The sequence below is a fragment of the Pezoporus flaviventris genome, unplaced genomic scaffold (genome assembly GCF_033815535.1).
Source record: "Pezoporus flaviventris isolate CSIRO_AGI_PZ_B2104156 unplaced genomic scaffold, CSIRO_AGI_Pfla_v1 ptg000020l, whole genome shotgun sequence".
Taxonomy (NCBI): domain Eukaryota; kingdom Metazoa; phylum Chordata; class Aves; order Psittaciformes; family Psittacidae; genus Pezoporus; species Pezoporus flaviventris.
The window spans coordinates 3,602,720-3,621,993 of record NW_026892568.1 but is presented as its reverse complement, the minus strand read 5'-3'; the positions used below and the strand labels follow the sequence as shown (position 1 = coordinate 3,621,993).

General features: G+C 38.7%; 1 protein-coding gene and 1 long non-coding RNA gene across 11 annotated transcripts in view; one reads left to right on the top strand and one right to left on the bottom strand.

The window, feature by feature from the left end:
- The window catches only part of ANKFN1 (ankyrin repeat and fibronectin type III domain containing 1), a 127,185-nt gene that overhangs the window by 12,500 nt on the left and 95,411 nt on the right, over nucleotides 1-19,274 (top strand). The window contains exon 1 of one of the 10 annotated variants that reach the window (XM_061455382.1): nucleotides 5,158-5,291. The exons of the other annotated variants lie outside the window; for them this stretch is intronic. The gene's annotated coding sequence lies outside the window, so the exon portion shown is untranslated. Of the gene's footprint in view, nucleotides 1-5,157; nucleotides 5,292-19,274 lie in introns of those variants that run through there. 10 annotated transcript variants of the gene reach the window in all.
- On the bottom strand, nucleotides 1,156-4,802 carry LOC133270313 (uncharacterized). Its single transcript, XR_009743740.1, has 5 exons — nucleotides 4,691-4,802; nucleotides 3,814-3,920; nucleotides 2,584-2,660; nucleotides 1,586-1,675; nucleotides 1,156-1,257 (listed from the first exon to the last, which is right to left on the bottom strand). It is a non-coding gene; the product is annotated as an uncharacterized LOC133270313 (long non-coding RNA).

Here is a 19,274-nt window from a genome sequence, read left to right as displayed (position 1 = left end):
GAACTGCTCAAGTAGCAGCTCTTTTCTGTGTAGGCTGTTAGCCGGACTTGAGAAATATCCAGGAACATCCCTGGAATTTTGAAGCTACATATATGCTTTTTTCCCTATTATTAGGCAGTAGTAAGCACTACATTAACCATCCTTTTCACTAGTTGAAGTGATATCCAGGTGTCACTTTCCAGTTTCTGCAATACCTGCACCATCCTGACTCTCAAAGCCCCTGTACTGAAGCAAGCATCGCGCCTCTTGTCTGGCCCTCCCTTGTTTTAAGAACCCTGTTCAATACATGAGTGGGGTTTTTTACATGATCTAATATTTTAGTAATGATACACAACTCCTGCCTGCTGAATGCAGTTTGAGTGTTTGAAGTAGGATCAATGAAGTATTCCCACAGAAACATGAGATTGAACTGAAAAAAATCTGTATGTACCTGAGAGCAGAGCTTAGTGTTTTGGCTTTTCTTCTATTATTAATTCATGTACAGAAGCTCACTCATGTTCAACTTGCTACCTTGAGAAAATGGAAAAATAAACAGATTTGCAGAAAGGCCGTGCTGAAATAATTGGTTGGTGTCCATAATGATCCATGAATATCTGAAGCAAGGCTTGTAGAGGAGACAGTAACTTTTGTTAGCTGGAATTATATTTCAGACAAAGGAGAAAATCTAGAGAAGAAAACCCTGCAGAAGACCATATGGACACAGTAGGGCTTTCAGCTTCTGATTTGGGGAATAATAAAGGGGAGAGAGAATGAGCAGATTTAACTAAGTAAATACAATAATTAAAAGGAGTGCTGGAACACGTGGGCTAAATTAAGCCTTCATATACAGTTTCACCTTAAAAATCTCTGAAATCAAATACCTGAAGTGTGTGTGGGTGTGTTGTATGTGCAGCTAATACATGGCTGACTGTTCACCCAGTGCTGAAGCTTTCTCTACCTCTGATTTCTGCCACAGCTTCGTGACATCTTTGCTCAGGATACTTTAAGAGATTTCTGCAGTTGAAGCAGTTGAAGTTATTTTATATATTTCCAGAACTGTTAGGGTCCATTATTATAATCCCTATATATTAATTTTAGTAATACTGCAAGGTGGAGATGTACTGTTTCCCCTACTGAATTCATACAAGGTTCTTGTTCCAAGATGTATATTATAATCTGCCTCTGAGTACAAACTAGCTCTCTCACCACTGAGCCCTTCTTCTACTGACACTCCGTGTTGTGATCCACACAGATGAAAGGAACTGAGGGGTGGGAGGGCTGCAAAAAAACATTCAGGCTTGAGAGAACAGACAAAATAAAGCTTCTTTCCCAGTAACAAGACAAATAATTTCAGACAATCGGTAGTACAACAAACTATATTCTACCTCTGTGCATGACCACTGGGAAATAGAAATCCATTTTTCAGTTGAATGAAAAATAGGAGGTCCAAGTGTCAAGATCTTAGCACTAGGACAAGTTGGAAACTTTCCAGTGGAACATTTTTCTCTCAGCTAATGCTGGTTCACCAAAACCTAACGCGTTGCATGAAAATGTCTATTCCAATGAAATTTTTGATGGAAATGTGTTTGGTTTCCTGCCAGCTCACCCGCTTTTCCCAGCTCTCAGCTCCCCGGCATCTCACGTGGAATGGTGCCAGAAAGTCAAGTTTCTTCACGTTCTTGGCCTGTTTGGCAGACTGCCACAAAGGATGGGAGTCTGGGCTCACGAAAGTGGACAAGAAACCTTATACATGCACATACGACCATACACATACTCTCACAGGTCATTTAAATCCATGTCAGTTCATTCAAAGTAGAGGGTTTTTTACATAGAGGGTCTTTTAAATATGACCCTCCTATGGAAAATTTCTCATGTAGGAATTTTAATTCCAAGTTGCAACTGAAAAATAGTGGGGAAGATGAAGAATTTTCCTTATGAGGAAAATACTGGTTCCTGTGCAGATGTATGTTGCACTATTGTCATTGAGGCTATCAAGAGCTCCATCTGCTTCTCTTTTCCATTCCATAAGGTCTATATTTGTAACAGGTAAGGTGTTTACACACTTACCCTTAACAAAAGAAGATGATATTTTTAGAGTTTTGTAAATATTTGTTTTAAAAAGTCCTCTTGAGACACATAGGGCAGACAATCTTTTCTTGGTCACTAAGTTTTAGTCTGTGGACTGAGGGGATAGAGAGTTTCAATGTTTTTGGCTGAATAATAAACAGAAAATAGGCACATATACTGAAATCCTGACTGAGAGGTCCCTGAAGCAGGAGCTCTGTAATGTACTTTTCCATAGCTTCACTTCATGCACTGCAAGCTGCTCAGTCGCTTATTATATGTAAGTAAATAAATAAACTTCAATCACACTGTGTTAGGTAATTTCTGACTGGGGGGATGTGTTCACATTGGAGACAAAAAGCAGTTGATTCAAGTAGCCAATAATGAATTCCTTTTCTGATTATTCTTAATACCTTGGATTAGCATAACAAAGTCAAACTCTTTAGGAGATCAGTACTTGAAGCAGTTAATTTTTCAATGGAGCTTTTGAGAAGCTGGGGTTTATAGTACTAGATAAAGTTCTTACTATTTCTTACTTACCAAGAAAGGTTCCTGACCAGAACTCCACTTCTGTGTAAATTGGTGGTGTGATATTAAGCCTGAGCCTCACAACCAGCCTGTCAAAAATATGTTGCTTTTGGAATAATAGGAAAATATCAAATGCCCTGTAGAAGATAACTAAAATTTCTGTTTTACAATAGAAAGAACATCTTTGTTATTCAAGATAAGGGGAAAAACATTATATTTTTTTTTTTTTCTGGGGCACAACGTGTGGTAGAGCAGGAGGCTGCATTGATGCTGCCCCTGGCTCTTTCATAAAACTGTAATGTGATCTGAAATTGCTCTCAATGTCTTCACATTCTCAAGTGATAAAATGGGAATGATCAGCAAAATACTTCTGTATTAATGATAGCATTATGTACATAAATACTTGCAGCAGGCTTACATAAAATGCAGTTAGAGTCACTAAGCATTAATTTAGGGTGTTGAAGATTTTTATTATGCTGGGAGCTAACTTTGAATGTACTAAATGTACATGGGCTTGCCCTTTTGTTGTGATAGTGCTGAAGAAGGCTCTGTGGATTGCAAGCAGCAGAAGAAAGTAAGAATTTATTGACAGAAAAAAATCTGCCAATTTCAGAATTGTCCTAAAAGCTGTTGTCTTCCTCACTGTGGCTGCACAGAATGGCATGATCCTTCACTTGCATTTACCTTGACATCATCAGTCTATCCATGAGGAGGAGGAAATAGGATGGCGTGTATACAAACACAAACAGCAGGATTGAGCAATTCAAATCAATCCTGTGAAAAGAAATTAAGAAATAAAATCACAAACTTTTAAATTGGTTTGCTATTAATTGTTCCTTGCTAAAAATAATGCAACAGAAACGTGCATGTTACCAGCTGCTTTCTAATGTCCCTAAATTGAACTCCCTGTTGCCCTCTTGAATCTCCTAATCTTTCTGTAAAGGAGAGCAGAAGGGCCTCTCTACAAAGCAATCTTGACTGCTTTATTTGACTCATTGGGGTGAGAGGAAGAAGGGGGGGGGGGGGTGCAAGGCGTATCATGCTGCAAATACAATTCAACATGTGCAATGAAGTGACAGCTGAATTCTTCAGGTCTTTATGTCAAAGAATCAGTGCTGGACTGTGGTGTGTAAGCAAAGACATACTGTTATCTGACTTAGTGTTCTCTAAGAGCAGAAGTCTGACCAAGGGGAAAAAATACCAACTCAGCCCTCTGGAAAATAGAGGAACACTGGCACTGACCTTCCACAGCAACTTCCTTGCTTGAAGTGAAGCTCTGCTCTTTACTTGCTGTAAGCCTGAACTAGGTCTGACCTCTCTTCACTGTTGCAGGCACTCGCAGCTGCTCTCTGGTGGAATGAAAAAAATCTGATTTCCATACAGAAGTGCATCATCTGAGATCCTGAACTTTTGCCTGTTCATCTTGACATAATGTACCATATTTTTCTGATTGTTCTCTGGATTTGTTAAGGGACTCAGATAAGTCCATGCTTGAAAATTTGGATCTGGATCCAAGCCTTTGACCATTTCTACCCCATAATCTTAAGGTATTGGAACAGATAATTCCATAGGAAAAAATACACTCACTGTATTTTGAGATGGCATTTTTGGTGTCACCTGAAAGAGACAGTGGGATATGATTGTGTTGTGTAATGCATGTTGTGCATAATGAGGCTGATGTTCTTAATGCAAACAAATGGAAAACAAAAATGCAAACAAAAAGTTTGCATGAAGAGGGTAGACTCAAGGTGTTTCTGTTCCCAACATACTGACCTCCATGACAATTTCTATAAGCTCTTCCTGCTGTAGGACCTCGGACATTCAGTGAAACCACCCATATCCAAAATACACATCCAGGTACATTCATTAAACCCAGGGATGGACAAAGATAACAAGCAGGGATTCCTAACTCCATATGCTGAATTGGACTGAGACCAACTGACCTCTGCAGAATGTAGAATTCTCCAATATTTGTGGGTTCAGGAACATGGCCAGTGCAGTGCTGGGCCTGGGGCACAAGAGGCAGCAGGGGAGAGCCACAGAGCACAGAGCTAAAAAGTCAGGCTTGGGTTTTTACAGGAAGTAAAGGCATCTCTCTTCCATAGTCAGACATGAGTACCTATTGAAAGCTTATATTTCTTGCTATTAGTCTCTCTCCACTTGATGTAGTAAATTGGATCTGGTTTCTTGGTCAAGATAGATCAAGATTTCTGTAATCAGCTACCTTGATCCCAAAAGCTGATTACAATAACTAAATTAAACTGATGCAGTGGTCTGTTGTCCCATCAGATGGCACAGATGAGTTCTACAGTCTCCTTGGAGTCATCCAGATCAACTATTAATAGCTGGATTTAATGTAAGAATTCTGAGGCAGTTCAGTGTTTCTTTGGTATAAGATATTCTGGAGGGTTGGCTTTATTTCATCCTGAAATTGTTGTGCTGTTTGCGGTACTTAAGAGACAGACTCCAAACGAAGCAGCCATTCCTAACCTATGCAGACAAAGGGAGTGGTTCCCTTAGCAACAGGAACCATGTGGAGGTTCTCAGAGAGCTCTCTTTTCCCCCTACTCGTGTTTTCTTTTAACTCAACATTTTGCACAGCATCTTGCATGGAGACTCCGACAGCTGGGCTGGAGGCAAACGGTTCTTCCGGCTCTGGCTAACCAGTGCTCCAAAGGCAATTGTTCTGCACTCATCAGACAGCAAAATGATAAGCATGGGTAAGTGAACTGGCACAGGATCAGAGTTCACGCTGAGGAGGGGGAAAGTTTACTGGCTGGCAACCAGAAGTGTCCAGCACTTCCCAGTAGGCATGTATATTTGAAACAGGGGTACTAGTGTGATGATTACCTTGGTTATTGCTAGGATTGTTTGTCTGCATTTAGAATTTCAGGGTTTGGAAACATTAGCACAACTGTGTTTTAGTCCTTAGTGTGTTACTGACTTCCTCTATATCCCTGAACATCTCACCTCTCTGCTTTCCTTCCTCATCCACTAAATGGAGATGATATGCCATAAGGATCTTGAAAGGACTGTAAAATACTGAAGAAATATACCATATTGCTTGTCAAAATTATATTTCTTTTTGAAGTTAATGATAAGGTGTGCAGAATCTGAGATAAAGTATTGCTCTTTTATTGAAGATTTAACTCAATTAACTTTTTGGTAGATCTAGTTGGTTTTCTTTATGGTATGGAAGAGATGTGTGCATGTAGTGTCTGTACAAATATATGTATATGCATAAAAAATTGTGTATGCTGATGCATAAATAACAGAAATAGAGCAGTTTATTTCCCTCAAAATAGCTGTAGCATTGGTAAAGTAGCAGCTGTGTTTCAGTGAAACCCAGCATACTACAGAATAATGAAATTTAATCTTTGTATGTCTTGAAATAAACACTTGCTCTGCTGTCCCTAAAGTATTGTGTATTACCAGAGCTCTTGCCAGTCTCAGCTGGAAAAGCTTAATGCATAAACTCCATAAGTTTGTAGTCATTTACCTAAAAAGAGACATGGGGATTAATCCAATTTAAAGTCAGTTATTTTGTGGAGGACTTGCATAAGGGATGAATTTGTCCCTAAGTTATTCCTAATTTAATGTACAAAGTTCCTTGGGTCACAATTTTTCATCATATTTGAATTAAAATTCAGGCACTCAAGTTCATATCGTGACAAAGAGTGCTGCATACTGATCATTTGTATGCAGGCTTCCTTTTATTCCACATTTAGAGGCACGTCTCATAATGTCGCAGTGAAATGCATTTACCATTACAGGCAACTTAGTTGCTCTTATTTCAAATGTGATTACTGCAGGAAAAAACAGTCATTGGTAACTGCATGCACAGAGCAGCTGCAGAAGTGTCATGCAGGGGCTGTCCACAGTCATATCGCTAATGTACTGTCATTACTCTTCCTATTCTTTGTGCAGCACTAACCTTCTGCATGTCACTTGCTATGTGCTTGTACAGCACCCAGTACCACTGAGCTTTCCCTACATGACCACCCGTTCAGTCAGAATACTCCCTTTTGGTAGTAACTGACAATTTGTCTCTTGGCTCCGATTCAAAATGAGAAAAATTGCCCTGTTTGCACCTTTCTGAATAATGGTCTCTGTCTGAACAAAGACAAATGCAATACTGTAATGTAATTGAAATAAATTGTACCCCTTTTCTCTCTGTGGTTATATTTCCCTCCTTTTATGCCCTATTTCAAACAATACTACTGCATGAGCCAGTGATAGTAGCTAAGGTACAGGATTAAAATATTTTATATTTAGTAGGTAGTGTCTGAATTCCTAATTACAGCTCAGTTTGTTGTAGTTTGTAATATTTGAAGAAATCCTGTGCATAGAAGGGGCTCAGCAAAGGTTTTAAGTAATTGCAGATTGATCTTCTTTATTACTCCCCTTTCCCCATTTGGTGTCTAGCTCCGAGGTTTCCTTCGTTCGACATTGACCCTCTCTTTTTGGGCAGAGTTTATTTTCTTTCAGATGAACAAAATCATCAGTCCTTTTACCAGGCCTGCTGGTAGAGACTTGGTATGAGTAAATCACTGAGAACCACTTTGAGTTACTTCAGATTTAATAAGTTTGAGTTGTTATTAGCAGTAGTTACACTGTGCTATTCATGAAGCACTTGAAGCATACTGCAAAAGGAAATGAAGCCTCCTCTGAAATCTGGAGACAAGGAAGTAACACTGAGAGATTGCTTAATCCATAAATTGAGTAAAGAACAAGAATTCTAATCATCTTCAGAAACAAAGAACAGGAAGCAAAGATCTAATGTAGAAGGAGTGGATTAGGCTGATACCAATACCTATTTCAATCTCTTTCTGCTTTACGTATAGGCCACACAAACAGACTAAGCTGAAACGGAAGAAAAGGTGGATGTTAGTCTTAAAGGTTAAAGAAATGAATGACGATTGACTTTTAGGAAGAATTATGAGAAGCTTATTTATGTGGCTGGCAGCCAAAAAGCTGGAGAAGTTTCGTGCTTTTAGCAAGAAGGATAATCTCATCCAGGTCAAATTTCTGGATCTTACCATTTTTATGTACTATATGATTTTTCAATACCAAGTCAAAGGCAAGGCTTGTAATGGGAGTAATTCTTTTTTCAGTCTGGTTTATTCATTAGAAGATCAGCAGGTAAAACTCCTCCAAGATACCTCTGGCTACAAAGCAAACCATATATTAGTTTATGCATGGTTCATGGCTTTTTCTCTTGTAGCCCTGAAAGGAGGACTGGTGTGATAGTTTGGTGTGATACTGCCCCTAGCAACCTGTTATCACGCATCTGATCCAGTGCTAATACATTACTATTGCATGAAGGGCATCCTCTTTTTTAAAGACTTTTCGACATCTTTTGTGGGAAAAGCCAGAAAATCTGGGAACTGTGAATGGCTCTTATGCAGCAGTTTCCAGTCCTGGAACTGGTCTGGCATTTTCAGAGAGCCTAAAGGACTTAAGAAGCCAGGATTAATGACCTTATACAGTCTGAAACTGCTGTTCAGCAAAGTAGATTCTATGTGATTCTATGAATCTCTCTCTACTCTTTCAGCACCATTATGAAAAAGCACATAAATGTGCATGTGGAGTCTACCATAGAGAAGCTATTTTGAATTATAATAAATGTATTCATGGGATTATCCTTCAGACTCTAGTCTATTGCCTGGAACAGTTGTAAGAAACACTAAATGACATGTTCTTCAAAATATACAGTAACCGTGGTTTATTATGTCGTTTCTCTCTCTCTTGAAATATTTCTCTTTGAACTAAAAAAGGCAAAAATAAGACCTGAAAAAAGTCCTTTGCTGAACCTGTAGCCTGCCCTTGTGTCATCTTCAAGCCTGTATAAGGATCATCTCCTGTATGATTCAGATTAGGTTTTTCTGTAGAAGTAAATTTTGAGAGTTTGGAATGTATTTTGTAGGAAAGTCTGAAAGTTCAGTATGAACTTAAAGTTGATGCCTAAACTTGCCTTCCTCAGAAACATACCAGAAATGCATATACAACAGCTCTGAGTTCAGGGTTAGTTTTTTGCTTTAAGGTAGTCGGTGAGCTGAGAAAGAAATCTGCAGAGGGATCCTAAAACACCCTTTCTAAAATCTTTTAAGGCTAATGTCTCCTTTTCCTTTTGCATCCTGACAATGCTGAAATTAATGATCTTTGGATTTAGATTTCACATGGAGTCAAGCTGAGAAGATGTACCTGAATCCAAGTTTCTTCTAAATACAAAGTTGCTGCAGCTTTTGTTCAGAGCTAATCCTTGTGTGAATCATATGGCAACGCTCAGCATGCCTGGTCTCCTGAAGATGTTCCTTTGAGGTCAACAATTGTCTCAAGCAAATATTTGCCACTTCATAAATCTCTGCTTGTATAGGCTGGGTTCTATAGTCTCTTTTTGGGGCAGTACAAGATTATACAATAGCTATCATGCATCACCAGGGAAGCAACAAATTATTTTGGAAAAGGAGAGTAAGATATTCAGACTGGAACACAATGTTTTTTTTGTGGCCAAACAAAGTTAAAGATCAGTCAGAATGTCACTTAAAATACATAGGAGTTTCAGGTCCAACATCTGAATGACTAAAATAATCCATTGTGGAAACTGATGTATGCAGTCAGTGCACTTCTGAAAAGGAAAAAAGGTTGAAATATTTCACTGAATGTATGATTACAGTGGTTGGGAAGTTTCTGTAATAATATTTAAAATTATGAATGTATTTCAAAAATCATTAGAATGAAGTGTACCAAATCTGTTCAGAAGTTAACGTCGAGTTAGAATTGCCGTTTAGCCATTTGTGCGTCTTGAAAAGTGTATTTATCACTGGGCATTTTACATATGGAAAATTTGATCTATGATCATTGCAAAAGGATATGGAAAAGAACTGGCCATTTTTACTGGATTCTGTCTGTGTGACAATACTTTTTGGCTCACAAGTGAAGGTAATCATTCAATTGTAATTTAATATATAGCCAGAAAGTTATTCTTTAAAAATAATCAACATAGCATTTTACTTTGTTTGACTTGGGGTTTAAACCAGATGATGGTTTTTAGGCGCTTTTGAAAACCAAATGGGCTGATACATTATAAAATACCTCACATCTAATTAGTTAATGTTGATTATTTTAGAAGTGTCTTCCATTGTGTCATTCCTTCTGCACAACCTGATTGATTGATTGGGTTTTGCTGCAGTGCTGTGTACAAAGAACCTCTGACATCATTGAGCAGTGAATGTCTGTGTTGTCTGTTTAAAATGGGTCTTCCAGTTTCTAATACAAAGTTACAAAGCTTAGACAGATGCTGTCTGAACTCAGCCATTGTGGTCAATTTAGGATTAACAGCCCTACCTTCACTGCTTTCCAGGATATTCTTATGTAAAGTACATTTTGTGCCTCATTATCTGCATCTATTTTGAGTGTTTAGGACAGAAAGCGCACAGCCCAAGTGTTCACAGGGGTAAAGGATAGAGACTCTGCTCTGACATGTTTCAACATTACCAAATTCAGTTGAACTACTACAGTTTATATTAGCTAAAGAATTGTTCCTTGCAGCAGTACATAAAAAAATTACCCAATTTCATTTCAATAATAATAAGAGGCTGAGAGTTGTAACATTTGTTGCCTTATGGTGCAGTGTGTATTATTATATCATGTCATGCTACAGGCATGAAGTTTTGAGCATTTGTAAAACTTCATAAAAGGACACAAAGATGAAGTTTTGGAGAGAATACCTGATTCTGAGCAATGTAAGAGAAAAAGAGGGTGGAGAGAAAGATGGGTTTGAGAAGTTGAAATTTCTTTCCTTTTGTCACTGCTTGTCTGCAGTTTGGTGATATCCAGTGCTCCAGACAGCTCCCATCCTACCTCGCTATTGTCCCTATTGAACAATAGTAATTTTTTGCTATTTTCTATTCAAGGGAACAAAGCAGAAGGGCAAAACCATTTCTCCAGATGATACCTGCTGTTGCGTTTATATGGCTATTTCTCTAAACCCATGGTATTCAAACAGTAAAGCTGTGAAAGGGGTATTATTTACACTTAGCATTGTCTGTCCTCACAGTCTGATTATAGCACCAGATAGGATTATATTTAGATTCATCATTCAAGAAACAAGGAATTAGGACTGAGAGGGAAGAGATGCTATAGGAGGATGGTAATGGGAAAAATATAGATGTCTCGGCCCGTTTCCTCCTAGTCTACATGGCTACTTGGTCGCAGAGTAGGGAACCTCTGCAGGTAGAGGTGGCTGAGAGATAAATGTATGTAGCTTTATGCACCTTCATATCTTGCAGCTAAACATTATTTATAGATATTAATTAGTTCTTTGCCTCTGCTATTTTGTTACTTCTGTTATTTTTGTTGATTTAAAACAACTAACCCCCCTGCAGCAGTCTGTAGAGAGAAGAAGGTTATAGTAATGTATCACTTCAGTGCGATACTGAGAAACCGTACTTGGAGAGTAAGTTAGTCATTGCTGGGTGTGATTTTTTTCCTTTGAAAACTTTTGCTGAGCTTAATATTGCTATTGAAAAAGGTGATGTTTTAGAAGTCAGATTTAAGTTGTTGACATAAAGTGTATTTAGGTGTAAACCCAGCAAACTCTCTGTAAATTGCATGTCTCAGACCTTACTCTTGCAAACAGCTACTCATAGGTCTTGCCTCATCAAAATCAGCTATTTATACACATAAGTGTGCCGATTGGGCTTTCTTGCTTTAAATCAATGACTTAGGAAAGACTACTGCTTTCAGGACACTGATTGATTTATTCATGTTAGCCATAAAATACGTAATGTACCATAGTTCTTTCAAAGTGCACAGCCAACTTTATTGGGACTTTCATCCTGCTCACAAAGTTTGCCTTACAGGACCAGGTTTCAGCAGTGAGAGACTTCACAACAAGTGGCTAGATTGTTTCTTCCATGTTCGTTAGGCCACTATATTCCTTAAATAGTGTTTTTACATTTATCTGGGGATTTCAAATTAATATTATAAAGGGGTTTTGTTGGGACAGAAAGGGAACATAAACCAAAAGCCTCTGAACTTAATGGGAGTCTTTACCTGATGTCAATAAGATTTGAGTTTAACTTCCAAAGGATGTCTGAAGAATTAATCAACTCATTTAAATAGATACTGCATTTATGAATGTGATAAGATCTTTTTCTGTCCTGCTAAAAACCACAAGGTCTTTAGGATCAAAATCCTGAAATTTCAAGTTCCCAGTGCTGTAACTGAAGTAACAGCTCATACTTCATTTTACCATTCTTTATTTTTTATCTTAAAGAACAGATTGAAATTGCATATAAAACCCAGTCATACACCGGAATGGGACTAACCTTGGCCAGCTGCTAATCAGATCTCCACTACCACGTAGCTAAGCCTACACATAACTATCATCTTCTCACCTTGCTGTTCCCTCTGTGTCTTACTTATTTATACTGAAAGCTTGAAAGGGAAGTATTCTCTCGCTAAGTGTTTGTAGAGGATACAACCCCAATTTCAACAGGAGCCTCTTGATACCACAGTAATAAAAGTAAGCAATTAAAGTCAAGAATAATTGCTTTAATTAGATGGTTTAGAGCTGACCAACTGCAGATTATGGTAGAAATGTGTCATGCTGGCTGCTGTACTGGGTACACAATAACTGGTTGGAGTCCTTAGGCTTGCCAACAATATTCTTTTCAATGGGAGTTATTAACCTGTATTCCTTCCCAGAACTGAAATGTAATACCAGTATGTAACAACCATAACAAAAACGTATGCCATGTTTCATGTAGCACTGAATTGTTTCAGGAATAATTAATTATTCTCTAATTCCCCATTCCAAATCTGTAACATGAGGGATTTCCACAGATCTTTGCTGTCAGCACATTCTCTCTTATTTCCTTGATGATCTTCAAAGTCTTTCCCAACCTAGCTGATTCTATGACTCTGTGATTCATACTTCCGTATTGCAAGGGTAAGAGCAACTTTCCTAAGATCCAGAATTTTTCTCCTTTCTGGAAGTTCTGGTTTCTGTTCATAGTTCTCAGTTTTCAGCAGGAAAAAGTTTTTAGTGTTACTAAATTTGTATTGTCAGTTGTCAATAGTTGAGTGCTACAACACAAAATGTGCACCATGGTTGATAAGTGTGGGAGGCTGGAGAGAGAGACGCCTCGGGTTTGTGCAAAGATCTGATGCTGCACTTGTCTGGTGTGACTAGAGAAATGCTTGCAGACAATAAGAAAAATAGACTCAGGGTTAGAAGTGTAGAGTAAATCAGATAAATTGTTTCCTTTGCATAATGAAACATGAATGGTTTATACATGAGCCTACAGTTGAAATCCATCATTAATGGTTTCCTGTTCTTTGGTTAAATCTCAAACAGGAATGGATAGCTTTTGAAAGTTCTTACTTACAGTGTCTTACTGTAGCAACTAATAATTCCTTCCACCACATGTGTGACAATGTTCTCTATGTATGAGAGAACTCTGAGTGTTGAGAGTCCAGCAGACATTTAATAAAATAAGAACTTGTTCTTCTGAACAAAGAGTACTTTAAAACAGTGGCCTTTGGAGCCTGTCCTTGTTGGGAGCCACTTCATTGTTTGATTTAAAGGTTGGACTCTGAGATTTGTACAGGAAGAGCTGGATTATTAACATGCAAAACCAGGCACCGCAGACACATAATATACCTGTCCCAATATACTTTTGAAATGTCAACTAGAATAGTTAATAACTAATAGAAAAATTGCTGCAAAGGAAGCTGAGGCATCAGATTATGTGTACTAGCATATGCAGCAACTCTGTGTGGTCACTTGGACCACTCAGTAAGTACAAGACTGTTTATTCCACTTTGTAAGGATTTGGGGTATGGTGAGTGGATTAACACAGGAACTACTTCAAAGTAATCGGTATGCTGTAAATTTATGTCCCAGTGTAATTTGCATTAATTTCCTGGGTAGACAAATGCAAAGGAAAATGGAAAGGAAATAACTGAAGAGACAGAAGCAGAGCAAACCCCAGCTTGCAATCCAGGCTGCAGGGCTGGAAAAAAAAACAAGTTTCCATTTGGTTGAATATAAAGGAAACACAGTCCATAAAAGGGGATACTGAGATCTCCAAGTTCAAACGAGGACAGCTATGCATCCTTGGAGAAGCCATGACCAAACTTGTATGGACTGTCAGCAACTTTGTGGGTTTGTTTTCAAGTCCTGTAAGACAGTCACTGGTGGCAGACAGACCACCCCAGTTTGCATCTGACTGATCTGTACAGGAGGTTTAAAAATGAGATATGATTTTTTGCCTAGTTTCTCCTAGTCTGCTTGATAGAGCTTTTATGTGGCATATTTGGTCAGACCTGATGAGGAAGAAGTGGTAAAAATAATTTGTGGACTACTATGAAAATGAAATCAACCCCTGCATATGGGAAATTTGGGAGTTTTTATCTAATTCTGTCTTAGTGCACCAAAGCATTTGTCCCTCAGCAAAGCATTAATGCAGGAGTGGGACCTAAAGGCACCACAGATCTTTCCTGCCTTGGTTAAATGCATTCATTGTAACCAGAAATACAAAGACAACAAATGGCTCATATAAGCCAGGCACCTGAGCACATCTTCATTTTAACTCTTACAATCTGATATTTCATAAGCAGTGTTACATTTCCTTTTGAAATTTTATTTTGCTTCTGATTTTGAAATGTAATGGTCAAACAATCCAAAATCATTAATGGGAACCTCAACAACTAAAGCTCACAGGCTCCTTTGCAAAATCTTGCCCTTAGAACAAGGAGAAATATGTTGGTCTTTTCCTGCTCTGACTTTCGGCAATGGGATTAGTGGTATATTTTTGCAAAGTGAGATGCTTCTCCGCAGCTTTGAGCACCCAGTAACATCAGTCTTCAGGGATCCTTGTAGACTGGCAGGAAACACCTTGTACCACAAATGTGTCTTCCTCACAGACATTACAGTGTTTGCCTGTGCATGCTGAACAGGTTTATCTGGATTCATCACCTCCAGGGAATAGGAGCAAAAGAGATTTTGTTTGCCTGTGCCTGCTTCTGCACCAGACAAAGTTAACACTGCAAGAATAAAATTGTCCAGCAAAAGAAAAAGCAATTCTTTCCATTGAAAACTGGAAACATAAAGACAGAAGGAAAAAAGGAAATAACAAAATAGAGAAGACTTGTTACCAGTCATCTGAGTAAAAGAAAGACAAAGGGATCTTTCTACCCCTCTTCCTCAGTTAGGCAGGACAGATCAACCAACGTTGGTTGGTTGTTCTAGTGACATGTGTTTAACTGGAGCAGGGAAAGAGGCAATTCACAGATGGGTTCAGTATCACCAGGTGACATTAAACCATGACTCATAAATGCTACCACACTGTTACTACAAATACCACCTTCTACATAGTGTGTCAACCTGTAAATCTCTTTGCAGCACTTCTTGCTGAGGAGGAGAAGCTAACATGGAGTTAACTCTGTTCACAAGGAAAGAGGTAGTGCCCCTTCATCAGGTCACACAACAGACTCATAAAGAATTAAAAATAAATCTGATTTCCATTTCTAGTTTGTTCCAGCCAAGTTCTTTTGTATAAATGAATGTTGTGGTTCTTTTTCCAAGAATGATGTGGCTTGATGGGATGGGGATTGGTATCTTTCGAGTTTACATGGAAATTGCCAGCAAGAATATGAAACAAAAAATATATTTTCTTAATTTAGAAGCCACTCCAGGAGGCTGATTTCTCAAGAGCATAAACTTCTCCCACATGATTTTATTTTGTGCTTTTCACAACTGATTAGAGAAGATAATGCCAAAGGACATCAAAGAAAACAGATAAGAAAAACACTAAATCATGAACTGGAATAAGAACGAAAACTTGACTGTCATCTGTAAATAAGCTGTCTTGGTTGGGGAGTCTTCCTACTGGCCCTCTCTCTTTCAGGGCAAAAACTATTTTAATGTAATTATTTTCCCAGTTTTCTCCTGTGAAAAGTTGAGCTTTGAATCTGACTATTAATACGAAAGCATTTGAAAAACACATCCCTGATGCTGTATGTGAAGCTCTTGCCCTTTCAGATATCAGCTGACCAAGATATTTCAGCCCATGCCTACTAATAATCAGATTAATTAATTGTGCTGAGGTGGCTGCATGAATTTCCACACGTGAAGAGGGACTCAGGCTTCCAAGTATCTTTTTTAACTGCATCTGAAACCTGCATTTCATAAAATGTATTTAAGGATGAAAAGAGTGTTCCAGCTATACCTGGTTCAGTCCTTTGGACAGCAATGGACTTCCACTGCAGAAGGTATTCGTTGCACTTAGGCAGCAAAATGGGGCCCCAGACTTGCCTCATGGGAGGTAGGTGACATCCAAATTTAACTACTCTCAGCTACTCTGAGATGCTTCCTTCCCTGCTTTGACAATAAAGGAAGCATTTACTACTGATCCATATATCTAAAATGTAGGTGTGACAGTCTCTTCCTCACTAAGCCTTACAACAGAGCTAGCAGTATGGCATTTTGATTGCAGGATTTTCTGCCTCTCAGATAAGTATTCGCTGCTCTTTAAACTTTTATGTCACTGAAAGAAAGACAACATCTGTTTAAACTGAAGTGCATACTTAAATATTTTACTGCATAGGAGAGGAAAAGACTTTATAAAAGAGACTAATGTAATAGAAATTCTATGCTGTCTGATGCTCACTTACTTGGTCTATGAAATCAGGATCTGGACCAAATTTTGTTGAAGTTTTATAGCCTAGATTTTCACTGTTTGCAAATGGTAGAAAGCTGTTGCTCTGAAACTTCTAGCTTGTTTTTCAGGCTGTCAAAGCTCACAAGTTCAGACAGACATTTGGCTAAGAACCCAAAGCCTGGGGTTTTCACCAAACTGGAAAATTAGTAGAATTTTACTTGTCACTGTATATAATACCGATATTGGCATTTACAGCAGCAAATTTTCCTTTACTAGCTAGGATTGTAAAGCTTTCAAAATGAGGTTCTTCAACTTAAACACTGTGACATCTATGAAACTTCTGCCAACTTTTAACAGCAAAATCATTGGTTCTCTGGAAATAAATACTACAAGCCTCTTGATAAACCACTTCAGACTTCAGAAATTTCCAGCTTCCCAATTGCGATCAATAAAGGATTCTTCAATTGGCAAAATAACTTCCTTTTATATATATGCTTTCTTTACACTCCAATTTTGTTGACATCAGTGGATTTTGTGTTTGAAACAGCACTAATGTACAGTGGAGAAATATCTTGAACAGCAAGAACAATTTTACAGTAATTGAGCTTGCATATAGAGCAGCGAAGGATTTGCATGGTTACAGATGTTGCAGAAGATTAAATATAAAGGCACCGTTACCTGCAGGAATGAAATCCATCTTGTCAGCTAGTTGGAAGACTCATGAGAAGGAATTTCCTGTTGTGGCCAATTCCATCTCTCTTTCCTCCGCCCCCATTACGTCTTTGCTGTGCCTCCTTCTTCAGCTCTATACGAATATATTTTCACTACGGCACATTTAGTTATCAATCAACGGGAATCTCAGCTGCTGTTGTGCTTGGTGGACAAACTGTTCTTTCTTTACACTAACAAGGAATGCCTGAAATAGCCAGACACACAGCACTGATTGATGCAGCTACAGTTTATACACCTAGATTCAGACAGTCTGAAACTGCCAGAATTAATGGCTTATTATTAGAAAAATACTTCAGCTAGACTTATAATTTAAAACCATTTAAACGTCTCGGGCATAATCACTGAAGTTAAAGTTCTAGCCCATTGCTTGACGGTTTGAATTAGACATGTCTGCCTGTCTCAGGTGTGTTTTCTCATCATGGTTTTGCTGGTTTCAGGTTTTCCTGTGTTTCTAGGATGTGATATCTGAGATGATCGAGATTGCATCACTGAGCAAAAGAGAGAACTGTCCTTCTTCCACTGATTCAAGCCTACTCCAGGCAGGGTCAGGAGCTCCCACTTCTCAGTTCTTGTAGAACTGTTCCGGTGTCAACTTCAGGGAGGGAGGAATAATTGCAAAGTGAAATGCTAACTTCCCCACTTCATAAGCTACAAAGAAAGGGAAGAGAAGGACATAGCAAACAGCATCAGAGATGGGATCTGTTTCTTTCTTATCACACTAGCGAAGAGCACGTTTAGATGCTCTTGCAATGAGCACAGTTCTAAAGGGCTGAGAGTAAAAACCAACCAAACTTCAGATCAGCTTAAACCATACTAACATCCTGAACTGGGGGAAATCACAAGAAAGATTAAGGGAACCCCAGAGTTCAGGCTATGTAAAGTTGTTGCACAAACAGAAAATACTGGCAAAAGTAACAACTGCTTCTTCTCCTGCAATTATTCTATGACACATCACAGAATTAAGAGCTTCAAAGAAATATGCTGGAAATTAAGGGAAGGTACCGAGTGAGAGGTGGGAGGAATAAGATACCACACAAATGTGGGCTATAGGACAAATAGCTCAGTTTTGCTACACATGTCCTTACTGCCTTTGCCTGTGACTCTTAACCTAATGGTTAGCCTTTCTGGTTTATATATGAGACTTCAAGTTTGTAACTGGCTTTCATCATGAAAATGAACCATGATTTAAATGCTCAGACAGCTCAAAATGCAGAATACTGAGCTATGGGAAACTTGTCCAAAGCCTGTATTAGTACTGAGTGCTCCAAAACAGAGCATGGGCTGCCCAGTTAGGTGCAATCAGAAAACACAAGGAACTAAAAGAGCACTGTGGCTCTAACTGAGATTCAAAGCATAAGGCCATGTGCTGTCTAAGCAACAGTCTGCATCCAGAAAAAGCTGCTAAACAGACCTGGCTATTCTCATCACTGAATAATGTGTAGTACATAGCGCCAGGACTCCAGAGCAAGGACAGTTTTCTGTTCTGATGAACTGTAAGCGCCTAGAGCTTTGCCACTGTGTTAATACAATACTCTTGGTTTGTGTTACTGTGTAAAACTGTAAGAGCAAAGCTATCAATGCACTTAAGGAAGGAAGCTTTTAACTGATGGAATTCTGTTAATTAAAATAACTTTCTGGGGAATGCTCAGCATTTCAAAATATTTATGAAGGCTGATGCAAATATCTATTTATATAGCACCTGCTAGACATCTTTTTATCTCTATTCTGTTGTAACCTTGTCAATCAGAGCATCTTGTGCTTGAATCAGGGCAAGCTTTTTTGTGCATTGATAAACTAAAAAAGGTGGTGTATGCTGAACAGCATATTTGTTTCACGACAAGTTTATGCTTCAACAACCACCAGTGCTGTTATTTTAGCAGTCCTCTTTTTAAAGAGAATCTTTTCCATGCTCCACTATGCCATTCTCTAAGGGAAAAGAAGTCTCAGCACTATTGCATTTTCCCTTTTGAACTAGATGTGTGCTTAGAGGCTGCTTCGGAGGCTTCTATGTAACCTTCAGAACGTGTGGGGCTGCATCCAGGGCTGCCTGTGTGCTGAGGACACATGATGTCAGTCTGCCAGCTCAGTTGGAAAAACAGATTTTCTCCCTGCTCTGGCGAAGGGCGTCTTTTTTCCCCCAAGCCAGACTCCTGGTAGCTGAGCCCAGTGTGTTGTCTTTAGAGCACAACAACAGCCTGAACACCGGTGGTTCTGCCAGACCATTGTTCCTTGGTTTGTCAGAGCACTAAGTCACTCTGTACATATGCATGGGGTGTTAAGCAAATCTGTTCTCTTTCTGTA